Genomic DNA, 25707 nt, shown 5'->3' on the forward strand with positions numbered 1-25707 from the left:
GTGTCTGTGCACACAGTCAATCTTAACTGTAGTCATTATGCCCACTTTATAGATGAGGGGGTTGGTGGTTAAGCCGTTTGCCCAAGGTCACCCAGCTAGAAAGCGAGGGAGCGGGGATTTGAAAGCAGCAATCTGGCCCTGTATCTGCTACACTGAACTGCCCCTTGTCCAGCAGTCAGACTGGCCCTCTGGGAGCTGCAGGGGTAAGTTTCGACACAGTGCTTAGCTCACCACCTTGGAAACTCTCTGGAAAAGTGGAGATTCCTGACTGTCCAGTAGAAACTATGTCCTAATTTTTCTCACCATTACCGGCCTCTTGCCTAAGGTAAGGGCTGAAGATTTCAAGTCCTTTTCTCCTTGGCCTTGGCATGGGTCAGGTACAGGGACAAACCGAGATTTTCCTTATAAAGCAGTGATTACGGAGGGGGAGATGAGGAAGGGGAAGGAGGAGGTGGCGGGAGGGGCAGGCAGAAGAGGAGAAGAAAGCAGTTATTCTGGCTGCGCCTCGGCCCGCCCCCAGGATTATAGTCAGCGTCTGTGCTCAAGAGAGATCTTCCTTTTTCTGACGATTCTTTCTTATGGGAGAAGGGAGAAAGGAGGGGCGGGGGCAGCCCGGGGACAAAGCCAGGCAACAGTTCTTTGGAGAAGCACCTGGGCCTCACTTGGAGGCCAGTTCGGAGCCCTGCAGAAGGCATGCCTCCCTCACGCCCCCAGGACTAGGCAAGGCAGTCAGGGTGGCCTGGCCAGGTTACACAGCACCGGGATGTGCTTCTGTAAATACCTTCTGCCAGCACCGTGTCTCTGCCTCCAGCGTGTTTTACCATAATTCAGGATTCTAAGGGTCTGCAGCACGCACACCTAAGCCTCCCCTCTCTCCACTGCCCCACAGCCCTGCCTTATTGAGTCCCCAGCCCTGGATCATACAGAGAGCTAGACAGGTCAAGGGGGGTCTGGAGCTCCAGCCCTCCTGAACTGGAAGGAAGATGACGGGCCAGCCACTTCAACCATGAACGAGAAAAGCAGGGCGAGAAAAGTGTTAACAGGGGAGGATGCGTTTCTCTGAACAGTTAGCTGTCAACACGATGCCTCTGTTCCCCTTCTGCCCCCATGACTTAAGATGAAAGGTTGTCTGGGCCCACCCGAGGCCCGCAATGCCCTGGCTCAGAGCATGGCCCCTGTGTGGGTGAGGGTGCCCAGGGCTGCACGGGAGGCAGGGTGAGGGTCCGTGGGCTCCCAGGCCCTGGAAGCGGCTCCGTGGCTCTTAGAGGGAAGTCTGCACCCCAGCAAATGCCTCATGACTCTCAAGAGATGAATCAAGGTGCTTATGGTGTTTTAAAAGAGATTTTAATGTCTCCTGACTAGATCAGAGAACTAAAGCCTGGAGGGGACTTGGGGCCAAGGAGGAGGGTTTCACTGATCACTGGGTGCCCCAGAGATGGTTGGGGACAATGTGGGGGAGGCAAGGCCTGCTGTTCTCCCTGTTTCTCAGCCAGGGACACCACCTCACGGGTCTCAGAGTCACTGGTCTGGAAAAAGAAGCTGGGGGCCAGACAAGTGTGGACCTCACTGGCCCTCACTGCTCATCATCCCATTGACCATTTGGCAAGGAGGCCTGGATGCGCAGTGGGGGCCCTGGGTGGGTGTCTGGCTTCCAGTCCTGCCTGTGCTGGGGAGGAGCTGGAGCCTCGGGCAACTGGCTCTGCCCCTCAGAGTCTCATCAATAATACAGGAGTGATGGCTTCTTTACAGGCTGTAAAGTAGGTCACGGGCTCTCAGCTGATGCTCATCTTCATTCCTTGGTCCAGAAAGGATGCAAGACTGGCCACCAAGGAGGCTGACCCCAGTGTATGGTAATGGAGGATGGCGCCGGTAGGGTGGGAGTAATGGGTGAGGGTGCTCAGGTGCCTCTCACTTTAAGACCAGCCACAGGGACTGTTTCTGACTGAGCAAGGCAGAGATCGCATGGCATTCTGCAGGGCCAGAAAGCGCAGAAGTTTTCAGAACAGCTAGAAAGGAAAGTGCCTGTTCTCCAAAAGGTCAGGTCGGGAACTGAGAAAAACAAGTGGCACCCCCAGACCTCTCCCAGAATCCCATGCGGCCAGGATCGGATGGGACTCAACCTCAAGCCCTCAGACCACTGGACTTCAACCCCCACTGCCCCTTACTGTGACCTGTGGAGTTTTTAAGAAATCCCAATGCTGGCTCCTTCTAAGACCAAATACTCCCAACCCTTTGGGAGGGGACTAGAGGTGGGGTTGGGGTGATGGGGCATCAGCATCTAAAAAAATTCCAGGTGATTCCAACATGCAGCCAAGGTTGAGAGTCACTAGCCAGCAGGGGACCCTCACAAACCTGGAGACGTACAGGCCCCACACTCTCGGTCTGACTTCAGTTCAGTTTGGACTAGAGATGAGCTATCCAATATGCAGCCACAAGCCACACGTGGCTTTTGAACACTTGAAATGTGGCTAGTCCAAATTGAGACATGCTGTCGGTACAAAATGAACACCAGATTTCTGAGACTTAGTTCAAAGAAAGAATGTAAAAATATCTCATTAATGATTTTTAAAACATCGATTACAGGTTGAAAAGGTATACTGGGCTAAATAAGATATATTAATTTTACCTATGTCATTATACGTTTTTAATGTGGCTGTATAAGATTTTTAATTGCATAATGTGGCTTGCATTGTATTTGCATTGGACAATGCTGGCGTAGGGACTACCCAATGCATAAAAGGTTTTCTATAGTTGTATTTCTAAGTTTGTTTCATCTGGTTTTTGACAATCATTTTCCTTGAAACTTTTATATATATGATTCCACATATACAACATTCTTGAAATGACAAAAAATAAGCAATGGAGAGTAAATTAGTGGTTGCTGGGATGAGGGACTGGAGTGGATAGGGTGGGAGGCCAGTGTGGCTCTAAATGAGCAACATCAAGTTTTGAAAATGTTCTGCACCTTGACCTCACCCATGTAAAAATCCTGGTTGTGCTACATTGTGCTACAATTTTGCAAGATGTTAGTTACCATTGGGGGCAAAACTGGGTAATGGGTACATGGGATCATTCTGTCTGATTTCTTATAACTGTATGTGAGTCTATAATTATCTCAAAATAAGAAGTTCAATTAGGAAAAACAACCTCATTTCTGAAGCAGTAACGTTTATTCTCTGCTGGTGAGAGTATCATGTGGTGGCAACCCTTTTGAATGACATGCATTGAGCCTTAAGCATTTTCATTTCTCTTGGTCCCAATAATTCTAATTCTTGGAATTGCAGCTAAGGAAGTAGATATAAATATAAGTACAAAAACACACAAAGATATTTATTCACTGTGGCTTATAATAGCAAAATGCTTGAAACCATCAAAATGCCTTTCTGAATGAGAAGGGTTATGTAAAGTATGGTTAGCCACTCAATGGACTATTATGTAGTCATTAATGGAAAATGCTGATAATGTTATACAAAAAAAAAGTGGGATACAAAGTATCAGTAGTTTGCTAATTTGTAGAACAAATCTGTTATCATGTGGGATGATGAATAGTGATGCTTTGATAGGATTATGGATGAATTTGTTTATTCTTTCTATATTACTGTTCCTTTTCCCCAATTTTATTTAATATGCACCATATTTTTCTTTGAATGACATAATGATCTTTTAATCTGTTATATTTATGTGCTAAAACATTTTCTCACAGTCTGCAGCTGTGGTATCTTTTGTGAAATTTTTAAATATTAGAATGTATTGGTCCATTATTGATTTTTGTATGTTGATCTTGTATTTAGCAACTTTGCTGAACAAGATTCTCTTGGATTTTCTATGTACATGATCATATAATCTGTGAATGTTGGCAGTTTTGTAGTTTTTCATTCCAATTCTGATATCTCCTATTTCTTTTTCTTAGTACACAGTTAAGGAGGTCTAATACTTAGAAGGGATGATAGAGACAGACAGGTCTGATATGAAAGAGAATGATCCTAACATCTACATTAAGTAGGATATTTGTTGGAAATATAGCTTACCAGGGTCAAGAAGTTCTATTGCTAACTTGCTATGAGGTTCCTTTTAAAAAACAGAAAACCAACCAACCATATTGACTTTTAACATCTTTTCTACATTTATTGGGATAACTTTATTTTTTCTCCTTTAATCCATTAATGAGGTAAATTTCATGAATAGATTTCCTAATGTTAAACCATTCTTGCAGAGCTGAGGTAAGTCTTGCTTTTGTTGTAAGGTCTCTCTCTCTATCTAGTTTGTTAACATTTTATTTATGACATTTGTATGTATTTTCATGGATGAGATGGTCCCATAATTCTTCCCACTGTCCTGTTTAGTTTCATCATCAAGGTTATATTAGAACCACAGTGAGATGTAATGTAGACATACTACAATAACTAAAATTAAAAAGGTTGGCAATACTAATTGTTGATAAAGATTACTATTTTATCATACTAATATGGCAAATTTTAGCCATATTATTTGGAGCAACTGGAGCTCTCCTATATTGCTGGTGGGAATGCAAAATGGTACTACTTTAGAAAGCAGTTTGCAGTTTCCTATAGAAGCTCTAATTATAAAGTGCCAAAGTAGAACTAACCCAATATCCATAACTGGTGAATGATAAATGTTGGTATGTCCATACAATAGTATACCACTCAGCAATAAAAAGGATTAAACTATGGGTACTTACAACATGGGTGAATCTCAAAAACATTACATTAAGTGAAAGAGTCTAGATACAAAGACTGCATATTGCATGATTCTCTTTACATGTAATTGTAGAAAAGGCGAAAGTTAGAGGGACAGAAAGCAGACCAGTTGAGGGCAGGAGATTGGCTGCAAAGTGGTACAAGAGAACTTTTCAAGGTGATGGAAATGCTCAGTACCATGATTATACATACGTTCATCAAACTGTATGCTTAAAATTGGTGAATTATATCATATATAAATTATTCTTTTAAAAAGTTGATTAGCTTCCTAAAGCATAATAAAGGAGTTTACATAAAACAGCAATTATCAGTTCCTTACAGGTGTAAAACTTGGCAGTAAAATCATGTGGGCCTATTTCTTTTTGTGAATATATTTTAATTCTACTTCAATTTCATTAGTGGCTACAGTCTATTCAAGTTTTTATTTCTTCTTGAAAGGCACTCTTATTTGCAGAAACTCTCAGGATATTCTCTCATGTGTTAAATTATTACTGCATGTGTAGCTTTGTCCCCTTTTTTCATTCTTAGTATTGTTTGTATTTTATCTTCTTTTGTGTGTCTTTTCTTCTTTCTAATACTGCCATAGTTTCAGCTGTTTCATAAACCTTTTCAAATGGACCAGCTCTGGATTTTGTTTTCTCTGTAAACCATTGATGCCGGTGATAAATCTGCTCTGTTATTTTATTATGGCTTCTAGTCCTTTTATTTCCTTGGTTATTTTAAACACATTGGACTTTAAAATGATTTTTTTGAATGGTTCTACAATCAAGTACTTGAGATGCTAATTTTCCCATTTGCTGACTGTGCTAACTTGCCTCAAGGTAAACCATGTCCTCGTAAGGCTTGTAATTTTTATTGTGAGCTCATCTTCAATAGGGCTTTTTTCCTTTGTGGGAATCCTATGGGCTCTGAGTCTTGGAAGAGTCTCTGGAAAGCAGTTTTATACTTGATTCAGCTGGATGAGCTACGGCTTCCATCAGTCCAAGAATTTACGTTAAATTCTTGGCTCCAGATCTCTCCCCCTTGTGGGAGGGGGATGTTGTAAATTTAGACTTTGCATCTATGGGTAGCTCACTCTTTGCCCTTTGGCTTCTTGAAGGAAACATTTTCCTCCCTACCTAGTGCATCTGGACAGAGTGAAATGTCCTGGCAGCTTTCTTGGGCCAACAGAGGGCAGATATATAGCTTCCTATTCATGGATGGGTCTCGGTGGCAACTTCGGGTCTTGCCAGGACCCAAGGCCACATCTTCCTGTCCCTGGGTGGGCATTAAGACTCCAGGGCTACTAGGGGCATATCTGGGTCTCATACCCCCTGGGCCTCCTTGGCATCAGCTCGCATGCCCAAAGCTCTGAGTTTGAGTTCCTCGAGGACTTCTGCCTTTCTTACGAGTCAGCTGTGCACTTAAACGTCTTCTGAAGTGCTGGTAGTTGGATGGGTGAATGTTAGCTGAGTCTTACTCATTGCCCAAACTGGAGTCTTTAGTTCAATCCCTGGTTTTTATCCCCTTTTCTTTCCTAGGGTTGGTACTAGGTATCACCTCTAATAATACCAAACTAGGTATTATCTCTAACGACCCCACACAGCATTATGCAGTTGGGGAGAGAGGGGAAAGCTGCCTCTTCCTACATTTCCCAATTTTCTACATTTCCCAATGTACTATAACAAGCACAAATCATTTGTCCAGTTGGGGGGGTAGGGGTGGGGGTGGGGTGTGTGTGTGTGTGTGTGTGTGTGTGTATACTTTAATTTAAAAATTAACAGAAGGTGACCTATATATAAAGAAAAAAAAATCTTAAACCATAGCAACTTGATGGCCGAGGGAGGCCGACTGTGAGCTCCCTCCTGTGCCCCTGGGATGGCCTTCTCTGCCTGTTCCTGGGGCATAAGGCAGCCTGCCCCAGGCTTTTGCATTGTTCTATTTTTATTTTCATTATTTAACTGTGTCCCATACACACTGCTAAGTGGAGTGTTCAGTTCTAAAGCTTAACGGACAACTGACTTCAGTCCGCCAATGCTCAAGTCACACGGAGCTCTGCAGGCCATTAATGTCCCCCCCACCCCCCCCTGTAACTTTCAGCCAAAGGCCAAGACAGCAAAGATGGGGCTGCCAAGTGGGGGGGTGACACAAGGGAGTAAAGCAAGTGGCACACATCAGGAAAGGGGTCCTGGGAAGATGTGCAAGCCTGTGGAGAGTGCCCACTTGCAGCCTGAGCAGTTTGCAGGAGTTGAGGGGCTCCTGGGGCTGGGGGTGGTTTGTTGATTTGTTTTCTAACCTCTACCGGCTTGTTTATGACTCACTGAGACCCACCTTCTGGGGGACTAAAGGGCTTTAGGTCTGCTACCTCGTCTTGTTTGTTACTTAATTCTGGACCTTCACAGTGATCTAAACTGTATCTCTGACCATCTGACCCCACACAAGTTACACACACAGGGGCCTCTGAGACAATGGGGTGCGTCATCAGGCAAACATGGAGAAACTACACAGCACAGAAGCATTTGTTGATTGACTGCGTTGACCTTGACCCTCATCATCAATGATGTTTTACCAAACACTTTCAAATGGGTTTGTGACCTCCTATCAAACCAGAAAAACAGTGCTATGGATGGCATGACCCTCTCTGCCAGTGAGAAAACCAAGTCTGAGAAAGGAGTCCTGCCTGGGAGGCCAGTGCAGACTTGAACTGCGTCTTCTGGGGGACAGTCCCCTGCCTGTGTGTACCCCTTCTCCCCACAAAGAGGCAGGGCGCCTCCCCAGGCAGTCGCCAAAGCAGGGTCCTGGGGGTCGCTGAGCCAGGGAGTGTAATCCCCGGGACTTGGCTCAGGGCGTCCCCGGGGCCCCTCCCTGGGCTGGACACGTGGTCCTGCCTGCCTCCCGCTGCCTCCAGCCCCGCCCCGACAGCCCCTGCTGCCCCAGGGCGGCGTCCCCGGGCTCTCTGATGTTGTGCTCCTCATCCGTCTCACCACACATTCATCAGGAGGGAGACAGGCATTCCTGTCCAGAGGGAGGCGAGAGGCGGGGAGTAAATCAATAAAGGAGAATGATGTCTCTCTATGGGGCCTCCCGCGCTGTACTTCTCTCCACGGAGGCAGGATGGAAAAAAATGTTGGCAGTAGTTTTGATAGGAATTGATCTAGAAGCTGGGTGAGCGCATGATGCTCCCTTAATGGCCAGCCATCGCCTGCTGGCACTTGGGTTGACAACGAGTTTTCAATCAATGAGCAGGGGCCGCCTCTTTATCTGATTTGGATGTCCTGGCTCCTCACTGCTCACAGTGCTGGGGCCTGATCAGCAGCATCTGAACACAGGTCACCAGCTGGGTGGGGCAATGAGGGAGAAGGTCCAAGGAACCTCTGCCACAGCCCCAAACCCATCTCTCTTGCAGAGGTGAAAACTCCTACCTGCCTTGGGTTCAAATACCCTTCAAAGATGAGCTAACTCCAAGCGGTGCAAACAGCATCATCAGCCAGTAACAGGTCAGGCCAAATTTGTCGAGCCTGGTCCTCAATGGGGACAGTCACAGCAACTATTCCGGGGACACGGTAAGAAGTGCACGCGGTGACTCACGCACAGGGCCCAGCCCACACCCAGCACTGTCATCAGCTGCGGCCTTGGCCCTCCAGTGCCCCCACTTGTCTGGCACACGACTGTTCTGCCCACTGTGTGGGCTCATCTAGACATTTCAGTTAAGCTCTTAGGCCCTTCATCCTCTCTCCTGGGAACCTGAAATAATACTTGCTGGTGGAGTTACTAAGAGGATAAAACACACTGAATCTGGGGGGCTTAGCACAGTTCTCGGCACATGGCAGCTGCTCCCTCCTCAGGCTTCTGGAAGTTTCCTATGGCAGGAGGATGAGGGAAAGGTAGAAGGGCCCCTGGAAATATGGAGCAATGTCCAGGAGAAAGGTTTCAGAGAGGGGCAGCAAGTGGCAGCCCAGGGAGCAGACGGCCGAGTGGGCTCCGAACGTCACCACGTGCCCCCCACTGCACTCAGAGCTGGGGCCCAAGGCGGGGTGCTGGGCCCAGCCCCTCCCCTCAGGGAGCCAAGTCCATGGTGCTCAGCCTCCAGCATGGGGCCCTTGGGAGGCAATCAATGCCTCCAGAGCAAAGGAAACATGAGAGGTGGAAGGTCCTCTCCCCTGCCAGTTCACGCCCGGGGCTCTGTCCTATGCAGTCACAAAAGTCATGTGTTTTTCATTCAAATTTGTTCTGGGTTCAAATCATAGCTCTTAGCTGTGTGATGATCACAAATCACTTAGCTGTGTGACTTTGGACACGTCACTTCCCCTCTCTGTACTTTAGTATCTGCATATATAAAGGGAGGATAAAAATAGAACCCTCTCCGTGTAGCTGAGAGAGGACTGAGTGCGCCACGTTAGTTGCTCACACAGCACTGTGTCCAGCCCACGGGAGCCCCTCCAGTCGGATCGGCTCTGATTATCGTGACACCGTGGTTCTAGCCCCACACACCTGTGCCGCGGCTGGGGTTTTGGACAAGAGCTCCCTGTGGCAGATTTTCACATCTGAAGGTGGATAGGATTCCTGCTACAAATGCTCTGGATTGTTCAAGCCCAGAAAGGGCTCAGGCCGCCCCACCCTGACTGCTACTGCCAGCAAGGGCTTCCCTGGAACTAGGGCCTCAGGTCTTGACCTGGGGCTGGGGCAGCAAGTTCACCTGGCAGGTAAGGAAAAAATAAGAGTGGGATTGGGTGCCAGGATCCCTTCTGTTGGGTCCCAGTTCAGTAGGCATCTCGGATCAGGCCGAGCAATTGGCAAGGCGGGTTGGGACAGCAGGGGGAAGACAGTTTGGGAACACTGGCCTTGGCTTGGCGGTTCTCCGGCCGTGTCTGTGCGACCCCACTCAGGCCCCAGCTGACTCTGTGAGCACCACCCCAATGCTCCCCGGTCACCTATGTGGGAGTGCAGGCTCAGACAAGGCACAGAACTGGCCTACGGTCACACAGACAGGGAGAGGTGAGCGTGGGCTCTGTGCCTGGCTTCTGAGGCCACAAAGCTCACAATGGCTCCACACTGCCACCTAGACAGGACTTGTGTCTGGGGGCTCGGGGGGTCGGGGCTGTCAGGGTTGAGATCTAGGAGAAAGATCAGGACCCTTGCTATGGGGCAGCCGCAAGGCCGGTGATCTCAGAGCAGAGCTGGAGCTGAAGTCGGTGGGGAGCATGGACAGGCTGGCCTGAAGCAGAAGGTAAAAAGAGACATTTTCCGTGCACAGAGTGAATCCCACCTACCTCCTCCAGGACACAACATGCCCCTTAGGAAATAGGTGGGGGCCCTCACAGTGGCATCACTCACATTCCACCTGCATCCTAGGGCAAGGGCTGGGGGTGGGGGTAGCACCTCTGTGGGGAAGGAGCTGCTTCCTGGCATGCCATCACCTGCTGCCCAGGAATGCCAAGGTGGGGCCTCTGTAGCACAAGCTATGCTGGGCAGAGGAAGGCCAGGTACAGGGTTGGGAGCCAGGGATAGAGAGTTTCTTATGAGCTTTAAGCCTCTGACCCTGGCCTCACATGAGCACTAGAAGAGAAGCAAGCAGTTGTGTGGCCTTGGACAAGTCACTTAACAGCCCTGAGCTCCCAGGTGCTCATAAAATATAATCATAGATAGAAAATAGCCACAGTTAGAAAGATTTCCAGGAAGTACAAGCCTACCTCACTTCACTGTGCTTCACAGACACTGCATCATTCACCAACTGAAGGTTTGTGGGAACCCTGCCTTGAGAAAGACGATCAGTACTATTTTTTCAACAGCATTTGTTCTCTTTGTATCTCTGTCACATTTTAGTAATTCTTGCAATATCGCAGACTTTTTCTTTATTACTATATTTTTTATGATGATCTCTGATCAGTGATTATGACTCACTGAAAGTTCAGATGAGGGTTAGAATTTTTTCACAAGTGTATTTTAATTAAAGTATGCACATTGTGTTTTTAGATATAATGTTACTGAATACTTAGTAGACTATGGTATAAAGTAAACCTAACTTTTATATATACTGGGAAACCAAAATACTCATTTGACTCACATAGGTGCAATATTTGCTTTGTTGCTGTGGTCTAGAACTGAACCTGAAATATCTCTGAGGCCTGCCTGTAAGAAGCTTTGGTGAGGATGTGGGGAAACTGGAATATCCTTATATAATGCTGGTGGGAATGCAAAATGGTGCAATTGCTGGGGCAAACAGTTTGGAGGTGGCTCAATAAGTTAACATAGAATTAGCCTGTAAAGATTGCATCTATTTTATCAAAGAACATGACTCACCACAATTTAAGGACTGCATACCAAAAGTGCACGCATACAGGCAGTCGCAGCAGGAGGAGGCAGGTGGGGGTACAGAGGAGTCTAGATGCAAGTGGTCAGCACAGAGTTGGACGTGAGATAACTGCTCATCAACTCCAGCTTCCCTCGTCAGAGGTCTCTGCCTCTCCTGGCCACACCCTTTCACACATGGCCCTGCACCCCTGGGCAGCAGGCAGGACAGGTTGGGTTTTTAAGGTCTTGCAGCTGCACACTGAGAATCAAGTGATTCTCTGCCACTGGAGCAGCCAGAGACCCCAGGCACAGAACTCTGCGACCTGCCTTCAACATCTGGTAACTGACCTCTGGGAGGCACCATGATTAGAGCTGGTGAACACAAGCTTCAAGGGCCTGGGCAGATGTACAAAGGGCAAAGGGAACACTGGGCATTGATTTTGGTGACCAGTGGGAATGAATGTCATTCAACAAGCAGGCAACAAGCACCCTGCTGGTGAGCCCTGGTCTGTTGGGACAGGTGGAAAGTAACAGATGTTGGCAATATTTGGGGCAGGTTGGCTGATGGAGGTATGTCAGGGATGCCATAGGAGCACAACAATGGCCCCTTGCTAGGGAAGATCTGGGAGGGCTTCCTGGAGGAGATGACACTCTTGAGATGAGTTTACCTTGCCCTGATTTCTGTTCAGAGAATAGTTTTGTTTTAAATGAAGAGAAGATTTTGGAGAAGTCAGACTCTGTGCCTGATGACTTGGTTACATTTTCCTTTCTCTAATTCCAAGGACCTCAAAAAGTCCAATGGGCCCCTTGGGTTTAAATCCTGGCTCTAACACTCATGAGCTAGGAGACTCTGGGCAAGTTTGAGCTCTCTGTGCCTCAGTTTCTTCATCTATAAAATATGGTTGATGACAATGACCTCACAGCATTGTCAGATAAGGACAGTAGGGCGCTCAGGATGGGAGACCCGGCGTGGGGCATATGCATAGGAGCTACTGTCCTTGTACCCACACCCTTTACCCTTGGTGGTGGCTTTGGGGTCAGGGTCACTGACAAGGTGCCTGTAAGGTCCCATTGGCTTTGTTCTTTCCCAGCCAGACTTCAGCAGAATTTCTCTCAGATGTCATGGAGAGGGTGTGACGGGCTCCGCGTCCACAGGGCCAGGAACACAAAGTGAGCGACTGCCACGTATTGAGCACTCTCGCTGTTGCCTGACGTTGTGTGATGTCTGCTGTCCCCCTGTCATCATCACACCAAACCTATGTGGCAACTGCTCTCCCCTTCATTTTAGATTCAGGAAACTGAGGCTCAAAGAGGTAAATAATTCACCCAAGGTCACATGGAGCGTTTGGGCTCCAACCCATCCACTCAGTATCGGGGTAATGGGACTAGAGATTCAGAGCCTGGGTTTGTACCCCAAGGCCACTGCTTACCAGCCAAGTCTGATTCCTGGTCTGCAAAACAGACGTGACAGAAAGGTGTATCTCATAAGGACCAAATGGCAGGAAGCTTCCCCGAGACTCCACACATGAGAAGTCCCCAAGACACGTTAGCTTCTGTTACTCTTACTGTCACTCCCTCTGCCTCCTCCTAACCAGAAGCTGTCCTGAGGGGTTCTGTCCTGGGAGGCACAGCTGAGACCCGCTGCCTGGCTCACCACCTCAGGACCCCGAGTGTGTGGGGGTCCCCCTCCCCCCACCCAGGCTTTCCCACTTGAGTTAGGATCTTTCTACCTGCCCTGCTCTGCTCCCGATGCCAAGCTGCACAGATGAGAATTCCTGGAGCAGCGGTTAAGCTTTTGCTCAGAAACCCCACCGGGAGGGCAATGGGAATGCTGGTTTATTCCAGGGGCTCCTGCCCCCCACCCAGGTCCAGACTGGCACCTTTTCAGGCAGGAGCAGCACCCTCCTCTTGACCTCTCCCCCCCCGTGCCAGCTGCCTTGGTTTCTGCCCTTGGGCTCGCTACTGAGCCAACTGCACACTGTCCCCTCTGTGAAGGGCTCAGGGACGTCCTGCAGCAGGGATGCCTCCGGCAGCATCCTCGCTGGGCTGTGATCCAGGCAGCCCCGGCTCGAACTCTGGGGAGGTGGGGACCTCCATCAGGTGACACCGCCAAGTGAGCAGAAGTAAGATCACGCCATGGCCACTCCCGGTCACTTCTTTTTCCTGCCAATTCAGAGTCTACCATGCAGTGAACTTCAGTTCCCAAATGTTGTGCCATAAACAAGAACAACTTTAATAACCAGAAAATAAAAACAATAAATAAGGAGGGTCATTTAAACTTAATGGCTTCCTTCCAAAACGTGACTCCTGTAATGTGCTCTCTCCACTTCTGCTGCACTTCCTCAGGTGCTGGCACAGGCTGACACAGTGTGCAATTGTCCCCTTTAGCACCAGAGTCTGAGGTTCCATCCCTGCTTTGCCACTTATCAGCCATGTGATTTAGGGCAAGTTTCTTTATGTTTCCAGGCCCCAGTTTCAGCGGGGATAATAAAGCCCTCTGCCCAAGGCTATTGTGGGGACTTAATTAAATAGTGCAATAAGTACCAGGTGTAAACCAGATGCCACAGAAGTGGTATGAGCTATTATTAGCCACTATCTTCTGGAAATGTCTCAACATCAGTTTCTTTCCATTTGCCTGACATGTGGCCTGAAGACAGTACTGCCAAAAATAACCCTACCTGCCGTTGGACCTCTCTGTCCCGCTCACCCTCTGGCCTGTTTGCCTGCCCAAGGTCCCTGCCCTTTTTTTAAGCACTGCCCTCTCTACCCCAGGAGTGGTCCCTGTAGTCACAGCTGATTGGTCCAGAGGTAGATGCCTGATCTAGGCTGGTCCAAACAGACACCTTCTCCTGGGGCGTGCTTGTGCTCTTTTGGAGCTCAACTGGCTGCTGGGCTCCATGGCTGAGGATTGCAGAGGACATGACCAGGAGTCCTGGGGCAGGAGGGGCTATGAGGGCCGTGGGCCATGCGTCCTCACCAACTGAATCCCGGTTCTCATAAAACTGGGGCACGGCTCAGACTTCTCAACAGAAACCTTACAGGCCAGAAGGGAGTGGCATGATGTATTTAATGCCATGAAGCAGAAGGGCTTGGAACCAAGATTACTTTATCTGGCAAGATTATCATTTAAATTTGAAGGAGGGATTAAACAATTTCCAGATAAGCAAAAGCTGAGAGAATTTACCTCCCACAAACCATCTCTACAGTCTATTTTGGAGGGACTGCTATAGATGGAAGTGTTCCGAAGGTTGAATAGCTGTCACCAGAGGTAATAAACCACAGTAAAGAAAGTAGAACAGCTAATTACGAAGCAAATGCAAAATTAAATTAACTATCCCCAAAGTCAATCAAGGGATAGACAAAAAGTACAGAATTTGATACCTAATATATAAAGAATGAAGGAGGAAGAAAAAGGAGGAGAAATATAAAAGAACCTTGAGATTGTGTTTGTAACAGCATACCAAGTGAGTTAAGTTAGACTCTTAGATAGTAAGGAAAGTAACCTGGAACTTTTGGTAACCACGAATCTAAAGCCTGAAATGGAAATAAGTACATATCTTTCAATAATCACCCTAAATGTAAATGGACTGAATGCACCAATCAAAAGACACAGTGTCACTGAATGGATAAAAAAACAAGACCCATCTATATGCTGCTTACAAGAGACTCACCTCAAACCCAAAGACATGCATAGACTAAAAGTCAAGGGATGGAGAAAAATATTTCATGCAAACAATAGGGAGAAAAAAGCAGGTGTTGCAGTACTAGTATCAGACAAAATAGACTTCAAAACAAAGAAAGTAACAAGAGATAAAGAAGGACATTACATAATGATAAAGGGCTCAGTCCAACAAGAGGATATAACCATTATAAACATATATGCACCCAATACAGGAGCACCAGCATATGTGAAACAAATACTAACAGAATTAAAGGAGGAAACAGAATGCAATGCATTCATTCTAGGAGACTTCAACACACCATTCACTCCAAAGGACAGATCCACCAGACAGAAAATAAGTAAGGACACAGAGGCACTGAACAACACACACACACTAGAACAGATGGACCTAATAGACATCTATAGAACTCTACACCCAAAAGCAACAGGATACACATTCTTCTCAAGTGCACATGGAACATTCTCCAGAATAGACCACATACTAGGCCACAAAAAGAGCCTCAGTAAATTCAAAAAGATTGAAATTCTACCAACCAACTTTTCAGACCACAAAGGTATAAAACTAGAAATAAATTGTACCAAGAAAGTGAAAAGGCTCACAAACACATGGAGGCTAAACAACATGCTTCTAAATAGTCAATGGATCAACGACCAAATTAAAATGGAGATCCAGCAATATATGGAAATAAATGACAACAACAACACAAAGCCCCAACTTCTGTGGGATGCAGCAAAAGCAGTCTTAAGAGGAAAGTATATAGCAATCCAGGCATATTTAAAGAAGGAAGAACAAACCCAAATGAATAGTCTAACGTCACAATTATTAAAATTGGAAAAAGAAGAATAAATGAGGCCGAAAGTCAGCAGAAGGAGGGACATAATAAACATCAGAGAAGAAATAAATAAAATTGAGAAGAATAAAACAATAGAAAAAATCAATGAAACCAAGAGCTGGTTCTTTGAGAAAATAAACAAAATAGATAAGCCTCTAGCCAGACTTATTAAGAGAAAAAGAGAATCAACACACATCAACAGAATCAGAAATGAGAAAGGAAACATCACAAAGGACCCAACAGAAATACAAAGAATTATTAGAGAATACTATGAAAACCTATATACTAAGAAGCTGGAAAACCTAGAAGAAATGGACAACTTCCTAGAAAAATACAACCTTCCAAGACTGACCAAGGAAGAAACACAAAATCTAAACAAACCAATTACCAGCAAAGAAATTGAAGCGGTAATCAAAAAACTACCCAAGAACAAAACCCCTGGGCCAGATGGATTTACCTCGGAATGTTATCAGACATACAGAGAAGATATAATACCCATTCTCCTTAAAGTTTTCCAAAAAATAGAAGAGGAGGGAATACTCCCAAACTCATTCTATGAAGCCAACATCACCCTAATACCAAAACCAGGCAAAGAATGCACCAAAAAAGAAAATTACAGACCAATATCCCTGATGAACGTAGATGCAAAAATACTCAACAAAATATTAGCAAACCGAATTCAAAAATACATCAAAAGGATCATACACCATGACCAAGTGGGATTCATCCCAGGGATGCAAGGATGGTACAACATTCGAAAATCCATCAACATCATCCACCACATCAACAAAAAGAAGGACAAAAATCACAAGATCATCTCCATAGATGCTGAAAAAGCATTCGACAAAATTCAATATCCATTCATGATAAAAACTCTCAACAAAATGGGTATAGAGGGCAAGTACCTCAACATATTAAAGGCCATATATGATAAACCCACAGCCAACATCACACTGAACAGTGAAAAGCTGAAAGCTTTTCCTCTGAGATCGGGAACAAGACAGGGATGCCCCCTCTCCCCACTGTTATTCAACATAGTACTGGAGGTCCTAGCCACGGCAATTAGACAAAACAAAGAAATACAAGGAACCCAAATTGGTAAAGAAGAAGTTAAACTGTCACTATTTGCAGATGATATGATATTGTACATAAAAAACCCTAAAGACTCCACTCCAAAACTACTAGAACTGATATCAGAATTCAGCAAAGTTGCAGGATACAAAATTAACACAGAAATCTGTCGCTTTCCTATACACTAACAATGAACCAATAGAAAGAGAAATCAGGCAATTCCATTCACAATTGCATCAAAAAGAATAAAATACCTAGGAATAAACCTAACCAAGGAAGTGAAAGACCTATACCCTGAAAACTATAAGAGACACTTAAAAGAAATTAAAGAGAAACTAGCAAATGGAAACTCATCCCATGCTCCTGGCTAGGAAGACTTCATATAGTCAAAATGGCCATCCTGCTCAAAGCAATATACAGATTTGATGCAATCCCTATCAAATTACCAACAACATTCTTCAACAAACTAGAACAAATAGTTCAAAAATTCATATGGAAACACCAAAGACCCCGAATAGCCAAAGCAATCCTGAGAAGGAAGAATAAAGTGGGGGAGATCTCGCTCCCCAACTTTAAGCTTTACTACAAAGTCACAGTAATCCAAACAGTTTGGTACTGGCAGAAGAACAGAGCCACAAACCAGTGGAACAGAATAGAGACCCCAGATATTAACCCAAACATATATGGTCAATTAATATATGGTAAAGGAGCCATGGACATAAATTGGGGAAATGACAGTCTCTTCAACAGATGGTGCTGGCAAAACTGGACAGCTACATGTAAGAGAATGAAACTGGATCACTGTCTAAACCCATACACAAAAGTAAATTCAAAATGGATCAAATACCTGAATGTAAGTCATGAAACCATAAAACTCTTAGAAGAAAACATAGGCAAAAATCTCTTGGACATAAACATGAGCAACTTCTTCATAAATATATCTCCCCAGGCAAGGGAAACAAAAGCAAAAATTAACAAGTGGGACTATATCAAGCTGAAAAGGTTCTGTACAGCAAAGGACACCATCAATAGAACAAAAAGGTACCCTACAGTATGGGAGAATATATTCATAAAGGACATATCTGATAAAGGGTTGACATCCAAAATATATAAAGAGCTCAGACACCTCAAAAAACAAAAAGCAAATAATCCAATTAAAAAATGGGCAGAGGAGCTGAACAGTTCTCCAAAGAAGAAATTCAGATGGCCAACAGACACATGAAAAGATGCTCCACATCACTTGTCATCAGAGAAATGCAAATTAAAAGCACAATGAGATATCATCTCACACCAGTAAGGATTGCCATCATCCAAAAGACAAACAACCACAAATGTTGGTGAGGTTGCGGAGAAAGGGGAACCCTCCTACACTGCTGGTGGGAATGAAAACTAATTCAACCATTGTGGAAAGCAGTATGGAGGTTCCTCAAAAAGCTCAAAATAGAAATACCATTTGACACAGGAATTCCACTTCTAGGAATTTACCCTAAGAATGCAGCAGCCCAGTTTGAAAAAGACCGCTATGTTTATTGCAGCACTATTCACAATAGCCAAGAAGTGGAAGCAACCTAAGTGTCCATCAATAGATGAATGGATAAAGAAGATGTGGTACATATTCACAATGGAATATTATTCAGCCATAAGAAGAAAACAAATCCTACCATTTGCAACAACATGGATGGAGCTAGAGGCTCAGTGAAATAAGCCAGGCGGAGAAAGACAAGTACCAAATGATTTCACTCATCTGTGGAGTATAAGAACTAAGAAAAACTAAAGGAACAAAACAGCAGCAGAATCACAGAACCCAAGAATGGACTAATAGTCACCAAAGGGAAAGGGACTGGGCAGGAGGGATGGGAAAGGAGGGATAACGGCAGGGAAAAAGAAAGGGGGCCTTACGATTAGCATGTATAATGTGGGGCGGCATAGGGAGGGCTGTGCAACACAGAGAAGACAAGTAGTGAGTCTACAGCATCTTACTACGCTGATGGACAGTGACTGTAATACTGTAATGGGGTTTGTGGGGGGGGTACTTGGTGAAGGGGGGAGTCTAGTAACCATAATGTTCTTCATGTAATTGTAGATTAATGATAATAAAATGAAACAAACAAACAAAAACTGGGGCCCGGCCCATCCCTGGGCTCCAGGACATGCCTCTCCAGTCAATTCCTCCTTTCTACTTGAGCTACTTCCTGCGGAAGGGGCTCTCAAGCTTCATTTGACCCCTGAGAGGCCTGGGTTCAAATGTCGCCTCTGCCACTTATTAACTGGGTGAATGTGGGCGATTGCTCAACCTCTCTGAGCTTCTCATCTGTAAAGTTGATTTGTAACCAAAAACACCCCAAAACAAAACAAAACCCCAAAAACCCCACCACTAGCCAAAAAATTCTTCCAGCAATGCTCTTATTGCCATTTTACCAATGAGGAAAGCTGAGTTAGAGCATGTAGCTTGTTTAAGGTCCCTGGGCTGCAAGTGGTGGAGGCAGGTATAAACTCTGCACTGCCTGTAGCTGCCATCTCACCAGCTGGCTTTGCTTTGCTGGCAGACCACCGAGCAATCGTTTTTATATTTTACACACGTCCTCTGTAGACCACCAGCTTAACCCATCTGGCAGAGGAGGTGGGGGACACGGGGTGGCGGTAGAGCGTGAAGGGGGAGTTGAAGGTGCACCTACCCCACACCAGGGAATGGCGCCGTCTTCTGGCCACTGCTTTTTGTGTAATAAAACAGCCTTTGATTTCTTTGTGTGGCTCCACAGCTCTTGGAGCATGTCCTGATTTATTCTCTGAGTCTCAGCCCTGCTGAGTTCTAGAACCAGGTTTTCAGAGGTTGTGGATGGAAGCTTCTGAACTTAGGCTTGGCACACAGTAGGTATTCCAGAAATGTGCTGAGAAAATGAATCCTTTTTCTCATCCCATCCTTTAGTAAATCAGAAAACGTGGCCCAGACAGCAGTGGGGACTTGCCTGAACCCCAACACAGTAAGAGTAATTGGGCCTGAAGCCAGGGCTCCAGATGCCCATTCCAGGCCAGGGCTCCTCCTGCTGCAGCCCCAGATTCGTGAGCAGGAAGCAGCTGGGCTGTTCTCTGAGACTGCTGCCTGGGGCAGCTGGGAGACAGCCGGGCAGCATGCACCTCTGGGCTGGTGCAGAGAGAGAGCTGTCTACCCATTGGGCACTGTCTTCAGGTGAACCAAAGATTCCAGCAGTGGAGATTGGGTGGGCCTCAGACATCCCATCATCCCTCTGCCGCCCAGAGGACAGAGCCACCTCTGATAGTCACTTGCCCAGGAATCAAAGGAGGCAAATGCACGAAGACATTCCCACACATGGCAGAGCCGATGCACACACCTCCTGAAAGGGACCTCACACCCTCTCGAGCACACATGACACACCTGTGTGCGCTACAGCCCTAGAAACTCCCTTTCTGGGGGTTCCCCCATTGCTGCAGCTCCCCCCAGGGGCGATGTCCCTGCCCAGGGTGGGTCGCCAGAGAGGTTGTCTGTGGACACCATAAATGCTTCTCAATTCTTAACAATGGGTAGTTTTTAAACCTGTATTTTTAATTAGGAACCTATTTCTGATAAGTGTCACTCAAAAAATGAAAACTGCCAGTGGGTTAATTGAGACTGACAGAGAATCTTAGGGTTCTCGGGTTATAGAGTCTTGGTAACAGACCTGTGGCATCTGTCACAGTCTCTGCTCAACCACCTGATGGATCTGCAGCTTCAGCTCAGCTGAGCTCCCGGGAGAAGCCGGGCCAGCATCCTTGGAGGAACTTGGCAGAGCCTGGCCTGGGAGGCCCAGGGAGGTGGCGATTTAGAAAAGGTGGTCCCTCCTCCTCAGCCCTCAGAGGGGGAGAGGGAGCACTTAATGCCCCTTGACTGCAGCCCCCACCCAAATGTTGGCCTTGACCTTGCCAGATGGCATTGCTGCAGCTCAGTGAATACATGTACATGCCCAGAACAAGAGCCTGTAGCTGGGAGAAATCTGGGCAGGTGGTGATGGTGGGGGGTGTTGCCTGCCCTCTGGCTTCCTGCTGGGGGGAGCACAGTCAGAGGGAGGGGGCGAGAGTGACGGGGCGCAGGCAGCACAGGGGACCAAGGACACTACACCACTCCCTACAAAGCCCTGCAAAAACTGGGGCTCAGAGAGACTTTGTGGCTAGTCCATGGCCACACACAGCTAGTAAGTGACTGAGTTCGGATTTGAACTCGGTTTTGCGTGGCCCCGACATCCACATTTCAGTGTAAGATAGAGCGAGGAGTCCTCAAGTTCATGTCCCAGTTGTAACTCCTGCATCGTTTGATGATGTAAGGGAATGTATTTACTTTACAGGACTCCTGTAACTAGACGTGGAAGAACACTTCAGGTGGAGTTTGCACCTAGCAGGTAGTGACTGCTCTCTGGCGCTCCTTCCCTCGGGGTGAGCGGGGGTGGGGGTGGGAGTGGGGGAGCTGAACTCCTTACGATCTTAACCTTAACATGGTGGGCCCATCAGAGCCAGCTGGGCTACACCTCCTTGATCCTTGACTTTCTCTTCCTGCTGCCCTTGGAAGGCGCCCCCCCCAGATCTTGCTCCCTCCCCTCCTTCCGGCCCCTGCTTAGAGTCACCTCATCAATGAGGCCTTTCCTGAGCCCCCTTTGAAAATGGGAACCCCCCACCCACTCCCCACTCTCTAACCCTTCGGCCCTGTCTTGTCTTCTCCCTAGCATTTTTGCCTACTGTACATTTGCCTCCCTCTTTAGAATCCTGCTCCTAAGGGCACAGGACTGGATTTTGTCTGTTCTTTTCATAGCTGTATCCCTAATGGTTCCCAGCAGCAGGCAGCTTAGCTCCCTAGGGGACATTTGGTAATGTCTGGAGACATTTTTGCTTGTCACAAGGGGAGGATGGTGTCACTGGTATTTAGAGGGGAGAGGCCAGGATGCTACTACCATCCTGTAGTGCATAGGACAGCCATCCAAAAAGAATAATTTGTCCCTATATGCCAATAGCATCACAGTCATATGCCTATTAGAGTAGCAGCAGGAGGTATACAGTAGGTGCTCAATGACTGCGATGAAGAATGAAGAGCTACTGTCATCGTCATCATCATCATTATTATTTAAAAACAGATACCATTGAGAATAATCTTAAAGAACGGTTGTTGAGTTAATATAATCTTATGTGTCACTTACAGCTCCATTAAAAGAAAAGAATGGTTGTCATTTGAGAGTTCATGGCCTACAGGTCATAGTGGTGACCTGCGACTTCTTTCTGGTCTGAGCTCTGCCCTCAACAGCGCCCAGAATGGGCTGCAAACCGCTCATGGTGGGGCCCTCAGGAGCCAGGACCAGTGGTCCGTGAATCAGGCGCTGAGAGCCCCAGGGATGTGGTGGGCCCTCCCTGCAAGGAGCCGGCCTAGGCAGGGGCGATCGGTTCTCACCCAGTGTGCTCCCAACCCTGCCCTCATACTGGAAAACTCAGGACCATGTGCCCAACAGGCAAGGAACCACCTCCACAAGCTTTCAGGGGGATCCCGGCTGAGCCCTGCACCCCTAGGCCACTTGCCACCCAGGAAACTCCCATCAGAGTGAATTACGCTGTTTCTGCTTCTTTCAAGAACAGGCAGTAGTGTCAGGATGTTCAGAGAGACACAGGTTTGAATCCTCCCCTGGCCCAGCTCAGCCCAGGCCCTTTCCTGGCTAACAAATCGCCGCTGACAGTTTTACACAGGCAGTGCGACTAGCCCAGGCCTTCCAACCGAGGAGAACACCGCCCACGGAGCACATTAACCACGAGGCCATGTTGTACGCAGAAGGTGGCTAAGTGTGACAAGGCAGTCGCCTCCCAGCGGACAGCTTCCCCTCCCAGAGGGTGGCAGAGGCCCCACCCCCCAGCCACAGGACCGGAAATCTCTGACACCTGCTCCCTTGCCAGCCCACCCACCCCACATTCCCACCACGAATTCCCACCTGAGGTTCACAACTTTCCCTGCTTGCTGCCTGCCCCCGCCCCATCTCCCCCAGTCTTTCCTTCCCCCTGATGCCCCCTTGGGCTCACAGCTGGGCCTTTCTCTGCAGAACTCTGAGGCAGACAAAGTACCATCTTCCCTCTCTGCTATCCTCACCTTCTCTCTCCTTCCCTCTCTTCTCCCTCTCGCTTTGTCTCTCACACAGGTCCTGAAGGCTTCTAAACAAGTTATTGATGCTAAGGTTTAGTAGTTGACATAACTGGATACAAGGCTATAAGACAAAGGAATGAGTCTCTAATGGTGGAATATTGGCAGCAGATAGCTAGCTTTGGGGGAACGGGATGAGACTGGGCAGGCAGGGGTTTTCCTGATGCCCCTGAAGTCACATGCAGCTGGCCCTGATTCTCCCTGATCTGCCAGGGAGGAAAGCTGACCCCAAACCCAGGACGGAATCAAAGAGCAGAAGCATGCCCAGTGCCACCTGGGAATGAGCCAGGAGGCTGTGCGGGGCAGGCCCAGGGCACCAATGGCTAGAAGCCTGAAGCGGAAGTGCCAGCTCCCCCAGAGGTAGAGCTTGATGGAAACTGGGTTCCTCTTGCATCCTCATTTTCTGAGACTCTGAGCTCAGATATCTGTGAGCTATCCTGATAGAAAACTCACACCACTCCTCCCAGCTTAGAGGATGGCATGAGGGATCCTAGTTTCACAGTCGCCTCCCTCAGGCCCAGTGTCTGAAAGTCAGGCTGGGGGCTAGAGGAAGTGGACAGGAGCCCTGAACACCTCCAGTGAGCCGACACTGACATCTGTCCTTGCTTTACACACCACCCTCCCCACCCAGTTCCATGGATGAGGAAACTGATTCTCCAAGTGATTTCTGTGACTTGACCAACATCACATAGCCAGTGACCGAGCTGGCTGTGGATTTTTTTCCATCATGACATAGGACCTGCCTCCTCTAGCCCACTGTGAACAGCTTGGCCAACCTCCCCCCCTGCATTCCCCTTCCCCACCCCAAGTCAGAGAGCCCCTATCACAGCGAGAGACTGGCAGAGCCCTCACAAGCCTATTGCTGGTGTGGCCCCCCAGCCCAGGAGACTGGGCAGCCCTGGGTCCACCCTGCCCCTCGAGGCACGGGCTGCCTTCCACATATGAGGGGAGGCAGAAGTTTGGGCTGGGCACGGTTCAGGTGCAGCTACAAATTGCCCCCTTTGGCAGCACCCTGGAGACGTGGCCCCGAGATGGGACGGCCCCGGTATAAGCAGCTGCCATGTTCTCAGAGAAATGAAGCAGAGCTGGGGCTTCGCAGGCAGGCAGGAGACTCTGGGAGTGGGGGCTGGCTGTGATGACAGCAGAGGGGTACAACCAGTCTGTCCCCAAGATGCCTGTGGTCCTGAGGGTCCAGGGCTTCCGATCTAGGCCAGAGTCCCCCTACACCAACCGCCAGTGCAGCCTGGGCTGTTAATTCATCAGGACCCAGGGTCTGTGGAGGTGGGGCAGTAGGCCTGAGGTGGCTGGGCAAGAGGTCCAACCTGTGCTCCCTGGGCTGGCGCGGGGGGCAGGAGCCGGTGCTGGTGACAGCTGGAGTGTGACATCTGTCAGCCTAAGAGAGGCTCCCACTTGGGAAAACTGTCCTGTCCCGCTCTCACCTGGTCTCTGATAAACCAGAGGGTGAATCCCTTCTCTTCCCTGAACAGAGCTTCTGTAACTGTGAAAGGGGGGTAGCAAAGTGCCTGGCAGGTTCCAGGGGGCAGATGAGAGCAGGAGGCGGTGAGCCCCACGGTGGGCCAGCACCCAGTCCACGATCCAGGGGCTCGGAACAGGAGCCTCCTTCCTCCCCTGCCAGGTTCCTGGCATTTTACCTAAGTCCCTTTTGGTCCCAGGAAGTGGTCATTTCACTTCACTTTAAAATTTTTAACAAATGCATCTTCATCAATTGCCCAATTAGGATGAGGGCAGAGAGACAGATCAAGTAATTAAAAGGGTGGACGTGGGCGACTTTGGAGTAACGAGGGAAAATCTTGGCGTGTGCCTGGGGTGTTGGTATCTCACACTCAGCATCTGTCTACGGGCCTCGCATTTGCCCGGGGAGAGCCCCTCTGCTCCCTGGCCTATGGCAGGGACACGTCCTCCTACCCACCCAGCGAGACCCGGACATCCTCGCCATTCCGGCGGCCGGAGGGAGAAGTCCCGGGCCAGGCGGACGGGTGTTCGGGCGCTGGGGAAGTGAGGCCACCCTGCAGGCTGTGTACGCGGGGATTTCCACTCGCGACCCGCTTAGACGGTTCAACAGGTGGCGGCGGGCTTTCCCTCCCGCGTTACCCGGATAATCTCTGCCAGCCGTATTCAAGTCCGTGGTGGGGGTCCGCCCTCCGCTTTGGAGAGGGCAGCGGGAACTGCCCGGCAGCGTCGGCAGAGAGGGGCATTATGCCCTCCCTGCATCCCCGACACGCACACACGCACCCAACTCCCAGCGCGCGGCCCCTCCGCCCGGCCCCTGGCTGCGCGGTGCTGGGCGCGTGGCCGCGGCTCGGGCGGGAGGCGGCCCCACGCGCCCCGGGCTGGGAGAACCGGCCCTCCCGGTCGGCCGCCCTTACCTCGCTGCCGCGGCGCGGCCCCGACCCCGGCCCCGCTGAACGTCCCTCGCAGGCCCAGCTCCGGGCTGCGGATGCCGCGCGAGCTCCCCGCGCGCCCGCCCCGACGTGTCCGGCCGAACGGCTCCGCGCGGCGACCGCGCCGCCGCCGCCCGAGCTGCGGACTCGGAAGGGGAGGGGGAGGCGGGGCGGGGCCGCGGGCGGGGCCTCCCCGTCTCGGCGCGGCGGGCTACCGGCGGGCGTCGGGACCCTGCGGACGCTGGGCTCACCCGGGAGGTGCGGGGCGTCTGGGGAAGCACCTGCGTGGCGTCCGCAGGTGGAGACTTAGCTGCTAGGCTAAGGGAGGAAAGGCTTTCGGGGGTCGCGTGAGATCTGGTTGTGACCCCCGCGATGGGTCAGACTTAGCCTCACATTCCAACTGCTGCTTAATAACAAAAATTAAGAACAATAAGAAAACAAAAAGCAATAGGCCAGCTAGTATTTATTGATCACTCACTGTGCGCTATGTACTTCTCAAAGCGTTTTGCATGTGTGAAGTCATTTAATCCTCAAAACAATCCCATTTCACAGTGAGAAAACTGAGGCT

General features: G+C 48.6%; 1 protein-coding gene across 3 annotated transcripts in view; it reads right to left on the minus strand.

The window, feature by feature from the left end:
* Positions 1-25280, minus strand: part of CACNG5 (calcium voltage-gated channel auxiliary subunit gamma 5) — a 49109-nt gene extending 23829 nt beyond the window's left edge. For all 3 annotated transcript variants that reach the window (XM_036997666.2, XM_036997667.2, XM_036997669.2), the window contains exon 1: positions 25125-25280. The gene's annotated coding sequence lies outside the window, so the exon portion shown is untranslated. The remainder of the gene's footprint in view (positions 1-25124) is intronic.
* Positions 25281-25707: the final 427 nt, after the last annotated feature.

Source organism: Manis javanica, chromosome 4 (assembly GCF_040802235.1).
Source record: "Manis javanica isolate MJ-LG chromosome 4, MJ_LKY, whole genome shotgun sequence".
Taxonomy (NCBI): Eukaryota; Metazoa; Chordata; class Mammalia; order Pholidota; family Manidae; genus Manis; species Manis javanica.